Below are 13,322 nucleotides of genomic sequence, written 5' to 3'. Positions count from 1 at the left end.
GTCACATTCTTTCAGTTTGTTCCCCCCTCCTTCTGTTATTGGTTTAGAACAGAAATCCTTCAGGTACTATTTGATGTTGGGAACTGTGCAAACAAATGAAAGTGCTAAGACTTCCTTATCCAGTGTTTGTGTCTAATGAGTCTGGTACTTGGAGTACAGCAAATTGTTTTGTACCCTTTTATTTTTTTTTTTTTAATTATTCAATGTCAGGATGCAAGCAAAGGAGAGACCTAGAAATTAATGGCTACGAAATTTGAAGGAACTAGTAGAAAGAGTTTTTGTTTAGTTTATAAGGCATTCTGAAATTGTGGCATGCTGCATAAACATCATTTTATGGCCCTTCATAATTCTGGCAATTATGCAGGTCTAATGATAATTAAACCTCACGTTCCTGGGTTTAAGCTGTTCTCTGGGAGGCTCAGTAGAAGATTTTCCTCTGCCTTTATGAGTGAACATTGTGCTAATGAGACCTTGAAAAATCTGCTCATGCTCATGAGTCCAGTGAAGCAATCATCTCTGTTTGTGATATTTCACAATTTAAAATTCCTATTTCAATTCATTTTACATAAATCAAGCCTGGGTGCCACAGTGAAGTGCTCTAATTGGTTTGAGGAGATAAGAAACAGTGAAGTGTGCTGTCCTGCTTCAGATGGGATATGGAAGAAAGAGTAGGAGCATATGCATACTGTGTAGCAAGTCTCAGCCTCTTCGCTATATACAGGAAAAATCTTCCCAGTAATGCAGTATGTATTTTTTACATGGCACGTGGGCAGCTGGCTTTAAGCGTGTCTGAGGAGCTCAGGTGTTCGCATGTGATGTACCAAATTGACCAAGTACCCTGTTGTAAACAGCAGAACCAATTCATCAAGTTCATAGAATCATAGAATAGTTTGGGTTGGAAAGGAAAGGTCCTTAGAAGGTCACACAGTCTAACCCCCACAACGTGGGCAGGGACACCTCCCACTGGATTAGAGTCAGAGCCCCATCCAGCCCAGCATTGAACACCTCCAGGGATGGGCCGGCCACAGCTTCCCTGGGCAACCTGTGCCAGGGCCTTACCATCCTCAAATGAAAACATTTCTTCTTAAAATCTCATCTCCATGGGTAGGATCCCATGAGGGCAGAGTAGCAGGGCAAAATCCCCTCCCTTACCCTGCTGGTCGCACTCCTTTGGATGCAGCCCAGCACAAGGTTGGCTTTCTGGGCTGCGAACACATGTTGCCAGCTCGTGCTGGGCTTCTCATCCACCAGCACTCCAAGTCCGTCTCCTTAGGGCTGCTGTTAGTCCAAAGAATTCCAAACTTTTTGCAAGCTGGGAAGTGACCATCTCTTCTTTAGCAGCTCCAGAAGGACAGTAATCCTTAGTCTTACTTGCTTTGTAAAGAGAATGTAGACTTTTGTTTCAAAATAGCTGAGAATAGGGCAAAGTCTCACAAATTGCTAGAGCAATTGCAAAGAGAATACCACTCTCCTATGTATCTTTTCAGGCTTGAAATGATTTTTCTGTATGGAGTCTTTATTTCTTTGCTTGCTAAAACATACTTTTTCTTGTAGTATTTTTTTTCCTGGATAAATGGAATCTTCCATCTTCCCTCCTGTTCTCTTTAATGATCTTTCGTTCTCTTATGTGAGCTACTTCCCCTCTATGCCATTTTCTGTTTTGTTTTGGTTTTAATTGAGCTTTTTTGAGAACCGGTATGCAATTCAGCCAGCTAATGCAGGTAACAGGGTTGGCATGTTGCCTATTAATTTTGTTGCTTTGACAATTCAGACTTGCAGAACAGGCTGATAATGGAGCGACTGTGGGACTCTCTGTTCTTGGACTTTGCTGGGGACTATTAAAAATGTCACTGCTTCCTCTGGAGCTGTTGAGAAGTTAGGGAGCATTGTTCGTGGGGTGCTCCCTCGTGACTACTTTGGCTGTCGCCCTAAATTTGGAAGAAGAAAGATAAAAATAAGTTAGGCTAAACTGCCTTGATGGAATGGACTGGGTAAGTTAAACCAGAGGCTATGGCTCAGGCTGTCCTTCCTGTTTATGAGTCATTCTCCTCTCTAATTGTGTGAAAAGGCCTCCTGTAGAATTAATTAAGAGAGAAGTCTTAGTAGTGCTGCAAAAAAAAGAAATCGGTTGAAATGGTGAATTTTATTTTTAGTCTTCCTTGTTTAAACAGACTTTAAGGATGGAAGCACGGACAGTCTTGCTTCTTTGTAGGTGATTCATACAGCATGTGGAAAGAAAACGTTATCCAGGAACTTGAGAATCAGTTAAACTTTGCTTGCTTGGAATAGTCCAGACTATTTTAAATGTGACTGTTTTGTTGCCAGCTGTTGTTGGATTCTGCAGAAAGGGTGTGAGCTGTCAGGGATGCCTTCTGGACTTGCTGATGTTGGTGAGCATTGTTAGTCTCTTACATTTATGTCTTGTATTAAATCACATTGTGACTGCTATCTGAAAGCATTGCTGTTGTGATATCTTTTTGTGCCAGTTAAGTATTGTGTTGTGCTTCATACAGAGCCTTTTCCTAATCTGAAGATGGCTTACTTCTCGATTTCCCTCTGTCTTCCTCTTCTGAATCATCTATTGCATTTGTCAAGTTTAAGGATCTACTTATGTTAACAAATAATTTGGTAATGAATAATTTGTTTTGCATTGATAGCATGGTGTAGTGCACAAAAAAGGTGCTCAAAGTAAGGACGGTGTGTTTGGAAACCCTCTAAATCATCCAATTCTCTCCTTTTTTGTAGAATTAAGAGGCTGCCTGTTAATCCCAATAGGTTACTGGAGGTTTTGGGAATAACCTAGTTCTGACTTGTTCAGAATGCATTGTGAAACGTAATTTTTCATTTTTCCCTTCAGTGATACTGCTTAGCGTTTTACTGGTTGCTCAGGATGTGGAATTTAAAGGTTTATCACCACGTAGGATACTTCTTACTTTTACTATTAAAATACTAAAATGAAAGGCTGTGGACAGAGCTTTCCTAAATGCTTCACCGGAAAGTAAAAAGGCACAGCCCAGTTGGTACTTTCCAGGCTAAGGATCTGTGTTGTGATTGGTTGCCTTTGATGGCTTCCTTGGGTTTTGAGAGTAGCTGTTTCTCTTTTGGCCTCCTGTTTTGAGGGCTTCTGGTAGAGAGGGGCAGTCTTTTGCTTAGAGCAAGAGATCTGGTAGCAAAGACTTGACAGCTTTGTGACTATAAAGCAAAATAAATTCCATGTGTTATACCTGTACTAAATGTATTTGTTTTTGTTAATTATTACCAGAGTTAAGAGGATTATCTTCTCAGCGAGCACTGAAATTTTTGCAGAATATGCCCCAATGGAGGAGAAACCAGGCTTTGGCAATATTTTTTCTCTCCTTAATGTATGATGTCTTGTCTCATTTCTGTAGCATTTGTGAATAGGAAGTAATAAAAATAGAACTAATAAGGTGACACAAACTGGCAAGTCACTGTCAGGCTTGTCTTTTAGCAAGTATTCCTGCACCAGGTGTATGAGAAATGAATCATCCGAGTTATACATTATGTGTCAATGTCTCAGCACTGCAGTTCATAGAAATGAAGTATTCCTCCCCCACTTTCCTAAGTCTGAGGATTGTTGTGGCTTCAGAGAGCAGAGAGATCTGTAGTTAGCTTTTCTGGTCACTACTTTCTCAGTGGAACTTCTCAGTCAAAGGCACTAACAAAATCACATACAAGGAATGGGTGGGGATGTCTCTGGGTGTGTTTCTGAGGAGGAATTGCACGATCGCAGCCACTTCTATGTGGGTTCTTAGCTTCTCTTGACCAGTTTAGAACAGAACAACTTGAGCTTTGTCAAGCTGAAGCCTGGGCATGATGCAGGTGATTTCAGGACATACCAGGAAGAAAGGCATCCACAGAAATGCCTAGTATCAGTACGGTAGATTATTCATCAGTATCTGAGGATGTAATGGTGTGGCTATTGCATTAAGCACTGCTCAGTGAGAATGGGTGTGGTGGCAGTATTACTCACTAGGTATTAAAACGGTCACAGGCATATTTTCTTTTATGTAAAATCTGAAAGGGGGGGAACACTCCACAAAACTTCCTTAGAGTAATACATGAATTCACCTGACAAATAAAAATTTTTTGTCTTTCCCCCACCCCCTTCCCCAAGACAGGGGAAGAAGAAAGCCTAAGACAGATTCATTTGCTGGTGCATGTGACAGTAATTGGGAGCCTTCAGGAAGGGGAAGTGAGTGACAGCAAGTTCCTTCAAGCACATCTGATAAGTTCTGAAATTGCATTAATGAATTAGTGTAGCTTTTGAGAAGTGGGAATGAAATTGGTCGTGTCGATGTGACAGGCTGGTATGTGAGCTGTCATCACAGAATGAAAATTGACAGTTAGTCTGGGAAAATCCAGTGACTTCAACATGCTGATCAATACATTTAAACACTTTGTTCCTGTTAGATTTTGTGCAGTTATGAGGGCTTTAGTAGTGCTGTACTGCTAATACAGGTGGCTTGGGCTTACAGATTTAGAGAATTTTCTTTTCTGAATTATTTGCAGTTCAGTTTTAGCTTACTGGTTTTGTCATTATTCGTAAAACAGCAAGTGGCAAAATACAGATGTGTAAAGCATGTTTGACTGCATGGATGGTAAGACGGTTTCCATGCCTAGTTTTCCCTTCGTATGCGTTTTAGGTATTTAGATACCTGCTGTGTAATCAGGGGCTTACACAATACAAAGTGTAGGGGATTTAGATGATCAAATCATGCAAATATTGACTGTACACAGCTTGCTTATTATTGATGCTGGATTGGTCTGCAGCAAGAGAAGCATGATTGGCAGCTGAGTGCATCTGTCCTATTTTAAGTCTCTAAAATAAGGAAGTTTTAAAAATAGAAGTAGTTTTCTGTGTAGTTGTAGTGCCTGTATGCAGTAACTGTAAAACATTTCAAGTTTACTCTCGGGGTACTGGAGTCGGTAATACTGCCATTGGGGCACATGAGGGCTGAGACTCTTGGCAGTCTCGTAGTGGTCTGTGATGCTGTGCCTGTTAAAAGCTCTTGGTGGGCTGTGACCACTTCAGGGAGGAGGCAGTTAAAACATCCGAGTGAAGTACGAAGTTACTTGACTGCATAGCTACTGGTGTTTTTTTGCTGAGCATCTTCCAATCCGTATTTTTTCCATTAATGGGGTCTAATCTTCTGTGAATCAAGTTGAAGAACTTAGTCTAGCCTGCCTTGGCAAAAGCAAGTTCAGCATGCTCTGGAGAGCTGTATCTTTTTACTAATAGAACTCTGGCGATAGTCTGAGAGATTGTCTTACGTATTTTTATTATTTTACGTCATTCCAGTTGCTGAAACTGCTGCGATAGAGTTGTAATGTGTTTTCAGAAATGAACACATCTTTTAAGACTTTAATATTATAAACTGAGAACAAGAAAATTGTTCTTCATGGAGTGCTCTGCTTAGAACAAGTTTCATGCAAATAAACAATGATTAAGAGAACTTTCTTCCAAAAGACATAATTGTGTCTGGAGTAGAACAGCTTGTACAAGTCCAGAAGAGCAAAATTCATCAACTTGGCAATGGATTTTGAATAGGTAGCTCTCTAGGATTATAGTGTTTTGCCCTCTTACCTGAATGATGTTCAGGTTTTGTAACTTCAAAATTTTCTAACTAGAGTTGTAATCCAGAACTCGTTTTAAAAGGATGCTAGGTAATTCTTTTCCCATTTAAATTCAGGCTCCTCCAAATATAACTTTATCCATTACTGATAGGAGGATCGGTGGGATGTTGGGGGGGGGGGGTGTATTTTCTCTCTTACACAAACTGTTTTGCATTGTGTGCTGTATTTAAAAAAAAAAAAACACAAAAAAGCAGCAGCTTTCATTTTTGTGGTTAAGCTCAGAGATGTTTGTTATTGGTTAAGAGTAGGTGTTTAATGGAAACCCTGAGACTCGAGCCTTTTGTTTCCACTCACCAAAACCACGAGTACTGTTTTTAATGATCTTGTAAAGCTGTAAAGAAAAAGATGCTATTTTTATAAATCTGGAAGGTAAGACTAACACCAAAGCAGCAAAATATTTAAGTTTGGGGTTTTTTTTTTCTTCTAATTGAAGGTTAGATGAAAAGTCTCATTCAGAAGGAGTACCTTGCCCTGGGCTATTTCTAGCCTCTGGAACTGGTCTTTTAGCAGTGCTACAAATTGAATCACCAGGTGCCCGTAGCATTTAAAGCAAATGAGGCTCAATTACATTCTGAGTCAGAAGTACCTGAATTAACCTGCTTTTCAGCAACAGTTCTGTGACCTCTTCTACTGATATTTAAAGACTTTAAGCTCTGTGTGAGCAGCAATTCAAAGCTACTTCAGTGATGAGGAGGTTTGTCAGTGCTGAATAGTGTTTGGGGTTTTACAAAAAAAATTCTGCTCAGAGGTGTGGAGAAAATCTTGACAGGCATGTTGACTAGTTTTTTGGGTTTTTTATTCAGACCATGGATTTTTTTATTTTTTTTTAATCCAGTGAGGCTGAAACTCTCCAGGCTCAGTGCCATTTGTACAACAGGCTGCCTCTTAACCTTGGATGACTCCAGAGCTTTAATGTAGACCAAGTTACATTATTAAAACAATATTGCATCCTGTGTCATGGCAACAAGCAGAACAGTCATCTGTGAAACTTATGTCCTTTATCTTAATATTCTGGCTGTTATCACTTAATATACAACAGAGTTTGCCAAGGGAGGGTATCTGGCTTAGTTTCATTCCTGTAAGCTGGTTTTCTCTCATTTAGCAATGTTGTAGCATTTAGCTGCTTATTTCTTTGTTTGTAACTCTTGGTTCTAGGAGCAGTAAGAAAACTTGGAGTTATGGACTGCTTACAGCGTTCTCTCATCTCCTCTAGGTAGCACATTGCTCAGTGCTATAAACATCATGAGCCAAAAAGATGGGGTTGGCTCTCTTTCAGTGACTTGCACTGTCAAGGAACACTGGCTAAATGTAGTTGTGCAGCATTATTTTTGAAATGGGTAATTTTAGGGTGGGTTTAGTATAAAAGTACAATTCCTCTGGTTGTTATAGCTTGTTCCTTACTCCATTTCAGCTAGTCTTCTCACTCCAAATGATTAGTCTAGTCATCCTCATTGTTAGGATTGCTTAATGGCATTTAAATGTGTCATTGACATTTATCTAATACTTTAGAGGTGGCTTTCATTAATGAAGATGTACTTAAAAAAAAATCTGTATTGACCTGGTTATGCCCAAATAAGCTGCTCATGACACTGTATCTAAAAATGTGACAAATCTGTGTTGACACTAAAAGAAGCTGCCTTGAGAGCTTCCCTATTCTGTGCTCTCCCCACTCTTTGCCATATGTTTCTAGGACTGCTTGACCATTTAACAGATCTGGAACAGCACTTGCAGCATGTTGGAAGCTAACATAGGAAGAAAAGGGATTTGGTTTTGACAGGCCTAGGTTCCTGGTGGAGATAATGCCATGTCAGATGTAGAGCTGGCAGGAGAATACTTTCAGAGAAGCATTTCTGACTTGCCCTGCTCTAAGCCATGTGGGAACTGTGCTGAAAATGCCAATTGGGTAAAGTTTCCTTGTCTGTCTTCACTGGTGGTAGAATGAAAACATTGTTTGGGATGTTTCCATCCTCACAAGGATAAGATGGTTAAACTGTATTAGTCTGTGGTAAGCAATGCAGGTTATCATCTGCTATCTTAGTAGAGATGAGATTCTGTTGCTGTGGTGTTTAAATCTTGGCTGGAGTATCACGCTTGCAGGCAGTGGCTGTGATTTAGTCTTTGTTTACAGCTTGGGTGTTATAACATCTTTTAACAATTGTTTTTATTTCTAGACAGTATGGGTGCAGCTAGAGTTAAGCTGTGATCTGAGAGAGAAATGGGGAAGACCTGGATTTTCTTGTGTTAGCAACTTCTCAGCCTGCCACCCTCCACTTGTTGGGAGTGTTGGTTAGGACTGCAGTGCTGTGCTAAGCAGAACAATGTTTTGTCAGCTCTTTTCCAATGGGCCTTTTTTCTGTCAAGATGATGGTGCTGTGCGGTTCCTTTCTTACATAGAAAGGATATCTATGGTTGACTGAACAGGTGCTTGAAGTAGAGGAGCTGAATAATCAAAGCTGATGCGGTTTAATAATTCTGTCTCAAAAGCTTTTGAGAGGAGGGTGTAAAAGCGTATTAAATTATAATAAGGCTCAGGGAGCGAAAGCATTGCTTTCTCATTGTGAACTCCTGCTATGATGAAATGTGTGTGCCAGCAGACTAGGTGCTCCATTGCTGTTGGAAATAACATTGTAGTAGTCTGGAGATTGTTTTGTATACAACATAGAAGGAGAGAACCTTTCTTGTGATTTCATTGTGTTTAAAATGAACACTTGAATTAAAAAACAGACAGATGAGCAACTCCATCAGTAGTTTTGTTTAAAAATTCCCTAGTTGTTTTGGCTGTTCTTGGATAACTTTGTGATTTATTTATTTTATGTTATTAGTTTGATGTTTAAGTGCAGTCTTCCAAAATAAATTGCTTTGAAGGTAAGTAGAATAGCTGAAGCTTTATTAGAGACTGGTCTAACAGTTATTAATGTGAAGCTGTTTGACGTCCGTTTTTAAAACGGAGGCAGCATTTACTAAGTGACAAGAAAAAACACCTCAAAATCAAAGAAATTAAAAGGAAGGAAAAAAAAAACCAAACACCCATGAAAGAGGAAGTTCTGGGGCAAAGTTTTCAAATGGACATTTTAAGTATTTTTCTGAATACTTATGAAGTTCTGTGTAAGATGAGGTTTTACATTTAAGTGTTACCCTTTTGAAATAGAAGCCTCCTCTTTTCTGTGCTATGCAGTAGCATTTATATTCACTTAAAACAGCTCTTGCAGTGTATTTCAGCATTTCCTTACAGTTGCACCTGCAATTCTGGATATATGAAGTTCAGGGATTTTTTTAATCTATTAGATTGAAATCAAACAAAAACATCCTTGGGAGAGTGAATAGTGTAATGCAAATCCTTGACCATAAGGGGAAGGAGAGGAGGGGGGGAGAAGGTCAAACCTTACTTGATTCTTGGCTTGTAAGTCTATCAGTAATATTTTCACAGTACATGACCAAAAAAAAAGAGCATGCACACGCAGAAGGCACTCAAAAAGAACCAGCTTCAGCAATGCCTGGATTGTTTTTTACTTTACAGGGAGAGAGAGATTTTACAGAAGTTGGTGGGAGAACAGGGGCTTGGGTGGGGTTACTAACGGTTGGGTTGGAGGTTGGAGAGCTTTTTTGGACAATTTTTGACCAATGTCTCTATCCAGACTTTAATTTTGCCCTTCTCAGTCACATTGTTTTACATTGCAACAATAGTGTTGTTGTGGCTATTGTGTCAACTGACATCAAAGCAGAATTACAGCTGCTGAATCAAGTTGGGAGAGCAGCTTTTACTGGAGAGTGGGTGGCAAGCAACATATTCTAATTTTTTGTTAGGTTTTTTTATGCTTTCTCTTTCATTGGATTGTGCTGGGTCTTAATAAGATCCATGCTTGCTTATCGCAGTCTAAGAAATGATAAAGGCATTGTAGTGGCAACAGGATCTTCCCCCATCTTTGCTAAATTGGCTTTTCACGTACTGAGTGTCTGTAGTTGTAGTTGGGTAACTGTAGATTGTTCCTGCATGGAAGAGAATCATGTTGGCCTTACTGATTTTGATCCTTAATATGGTTTCTTGTTAGCAGGTGTCAATTTTATTACTGCTCTGATGCTTTTGATAAGTACTTGAGATTGCTAAAAGGTGTATATAAAAAAAGTTTTGCTTCAGTGGGTGAGGACTCAGATGCCTGTTCTTTCACCTGAGCCTGTGCAGCTGAAGTGTTGCAGTCTCCAGAATGGCACCCACTTTCCCATTGCTTCCTCTCCTTGACGTTTACTATTTAGATTTTTATTTTAGATTAGCTGTTTGTGTGGCTCGTTTGTTGCCCTGTTTCAGTTGCAGTGAGCTATTGGTTGTGTAATTGCTGTCCACCCACATTTCTGCCTACCTGCAGTTATTAATAAAATTTGAGACTGCTAGCTTCAGCCGGGGAGCAACGAGACAGACAATTCAGCTGGAATATCTCACAATGGAATGAGTAAGGAGGAGCAGTGGCTTCTCTAGCTGACAGCAAGAGATAATGTGTGTCTGTGCCCTTGCATCTGAATACTTTGAGGCTTGTGCTGTTTACTGTGGCTTTTTTCAGGGGTGATCTGATGGCAAGCACTGGCAAATCTGGAAGTCATGAGGTTTGTTTTTGAAACCAACTGACTAAAACTTTTTTTACAATGTAGGTTCTTGTATAAACTCAGAAACTGTCATAGGAGAAATTGGTCCTTGTGGATACACAAACTTTTACCTGTTTTTTCTGGTATGGTCCTCTCTAACCTCCCTTATTACTTGCAAAAGGCCTCAAATGCAGTAATGTTGGAATATAATTCCTCAGGGGCACACTAATTGTTTGATCATAAGCTCTGGTTTTCACATGTGTAGCTGTTGCAATTCCTTTGGGGTTCTGGGTGTTCAAAAAGCAATTCTTCAAACGTGGATCTGCTTCTGGAAAAAGCAGATGGTTTCCTTGACTTATCAAGAGCAGGACTGATGAACCCTGAGTATTTGACCTGTTGAATCAAAGTCTCGCTTTCGAAAACTGTTGTGGATATTTTAAGTGCCTTCTGCCTTTCTTCTGTTAATTATTTTTCTTCCTTGATTTTTAATCTTGCTTTAATCGTTGTGTTACTGTTAATCATCTGCATTGACAAATGCAGGAACTCTAAAAGAGAAGTGACAGGACCATGCTTTAGCCATGTTCACTGGCTGTTCACTCCCTGGACTTCAGCATCTTTGGGCTTGGGAGTCCTTATGATTGGTAGAAAAATTTTCTTAGGTAATGGATTATGAATCCTTTTATTATTCAGAGTTGGTCAGTTCCCCTTCTTTTAAATAAGTTGTGAGGTATATATAATATCAACCAGAAATGAAGTTAGTCATGTATATCTTTCCCAAAAATGTGCTCTTTGAGCTGCTGCAGGTTGTATATTTTTAGAGGGTGAAGCAGGGTGATTTAAGCTTCCTTTACACATGTTGCTTTTAATGTTCGGACCCTAATGGTGCAAGGGTAGTGATTGAGTGTTGAGTGAGAATAAGAGGACAAGAAAATTAGGTATTTGTTTTCATAGAATTTTTTGTTCTTCGTGAAACCCTGGGTAACTGACTTTATTTGACAGTTTTCCATTCTGCAGGAAGAAATTCGCTCTTTGTTTACAGAATGTTGTGAAGCTTAAATCGTTGTAAATTGCTTTTAGGTCCTCTGTTGGGGAGGTACTGTGATGGAGTTGTGATGTTTGTGGTTTGTGGGGGGGAGTTGTTTGTTTATTTGTTTTCCTTGTGTTGTTACAAGCCAGGAAGCCTCAAATGAGGGATAACATCTTGTCCTTAACTGGCCCCACTTTCCTTACAGACTACTAAATAAGAGACTTCTGCAGGATGGTAGATAAGTCTTCCTTTGTTTTCATGGTTAAAGTAAAAAAGGATGAAAGAAAGTAAATCTTGAATCTGATTGAACTGAGCTTCAGTGAATTTGGGACAGAGTTTTAATGGTGTTAATTATTTTCTCCTCTTTCTTTTAAAGAGACTTATACGGGCACTGAAGCCTGTTGATGTTTATGTGGCTTTGAAAGAAGGGTGGGAACATGTTACACACAAACTTCCAGGATTTGCTTTTGGGTGGGAATTTCTTTTGTTCCAGGGCTCTGTCTCCTGGGCAAGTGTCCAGCGGAGTTGGGGAGCAGGCATCGAGCAGGCATGCGCGCAGTGCAGTGGGGAATGAGGAAGTGGAGCATTTGCCGTCAGTTGACAGTGTACAGAGAAGTTTCAGAGAGCAAATGGGGGGGAAAAAGAATCTCAATCTATTAGAAACGCTATCCTGGGCTTGTTGTATTAGTGTTTTTCATGGAACTCTCCAGGTGGAGGTAAGAAGCTTTTTCTTTTGCCTACTCTCCTCTGATCAGACATGGTCTGTCTCTCTTTTTCAGAGTTGTTTCTGTGAACTAGATATGGGAAATAGAGTTAGCATCATTTATCCTTTTCTATGAACCATGAAGTTGGCAGCATGGAGTGTTTGTGTGGTTTCACCATGCCTTTTGAGAACAAAGTATTGAGTCTTTATAAACAACCCATTATTTTTGGCTGGTCAGGGTTTCCCCATGGGCTGTCAGATCAGTTTTTTGCTAAAATGAAGCTTAGGACTTAAGTAATAAGTTGTGCCCTTCTCGGGAAAGAAAGGAAATGCCTCAGGAATTCTGTTCTCAGAAATGCCGTTTAGTACATGAAGCACAGTAGAGTGGAAAATCTATTTACTTAAATAGGTCCTGTGAAGCACTGGTGAAAACTGGTGTCTGTCTGCACTTGGGACCTATGGGGGGTATTTTTGAGGTAGGGTGGCAGTGTAGCTATCTGGTACCTCTGACTAGTTAGGAATTGTTTTGCTATTATCTGTTAATTTAATTTCAGTTATTGAGATATTTTAACCAGCCTCAAAGAAGGCTGCATCTTTGGCTAGGTAGGGTTTTCCACAAAATGTGAATGTTACTAGGAACAAGTAAGTGTGTTTAGAAGAATTAGTAAAATGGTATTTTCTTTACTAGATTAAATTGTAGATTGGCTGAGAGCTGTATTAGCGTGAGCAGATCGGTTGGCGAGCCTCAGTTTGTTTTGGCAGTGAGGAGCTGCTTTAGCGTTAAGCTTTGCACTCAATAGGCTTACTTATATGTTCCCTGTTAACTGCTACAGGAAGTTCTGCTCGCTTTTATTTCCGAGTAAGACTCAGCAAAAATGAAACAGCTTCAGGATAAAGCAAAAGCAGACAGTAAAAGTTACAATTATTCAGAATTTTGATCTTCATATGTCAAGAAGATTATGATGCTGCTTGGGTGAGGAAAGCTTGGTGAAATTCTGTAGAGATCTGTACAAACATGGGAGGGAGTTGTGTTTTTCAGAGCTGTGTGTACTGAAACAGCAGAGACGGAGTGAGGGTGCCCCGTAGGTGTGCTGAGTCATCTGCCCTAAACTGTGACATGACTTACTGAGGGCTGTTGCTGGGAAGGAGCAGCGCTAGCTTGTGCGTGACGAAGGGGCACGTGATACGTCTGTGCGAGTACATGTTTGGTCCAAATAACATGTTTGTGAGGGCAGTCGGTGTACGCTTGGTCCCTGTATTGGAGGACTTGGAGGGTGCAGTTAATTTAACAGGAATTGAATTTTAACTGAAATCAGAAGAGTGTTCCTGCATGTCATGCCGTGCAAAACTTGATGCCAGTGG

The 13,322-nt window shown here is 40.0% G+C and overlaps 1 protein-coding gene across 1 annotated transcript in view; it reads left to right on the top strand.

Annotated features, from left to right (window-relative positions):
* The first annotated feature begins 11,827 nt into the window (after positions 1 to 11,827).
* RC3H1 (ring finger and CCCH-type domains 1) overlaps positions 11,828 to 13,322 on the top strand; it is a 56,233-nt gene continuing 54,738 nt past the window's right edge. The window contains exon 1 of the mRNA XM_069862607.1: positions 11,828 to 11,973. The gene's annotated coding sequence lies outside the window, so the exon portion shown is untranslated. The remainder of the gene's footprint in view (positions 11,974 to 13,322) is intronic.

The sequence above is a fragment of the Phaenicophaeus curvirostris genome, chromosome 8, assembly GCF_032191515.1.
Source record: "Phaenicophaeus curvirostris isolate KB17595 chromosome 8, BPBGC_Pcur_1.0, whole genome shotgun sequence".
NCBI lineage: Eukaryota > Metazoa > Chordata > Aves > Cuculiformes > Cuculidae > Phaenicophaeus > Phaenicophaeus curvirostris.
This window is presented reverse-complemented; position numbering and strand designations above follow the sequence as displayed.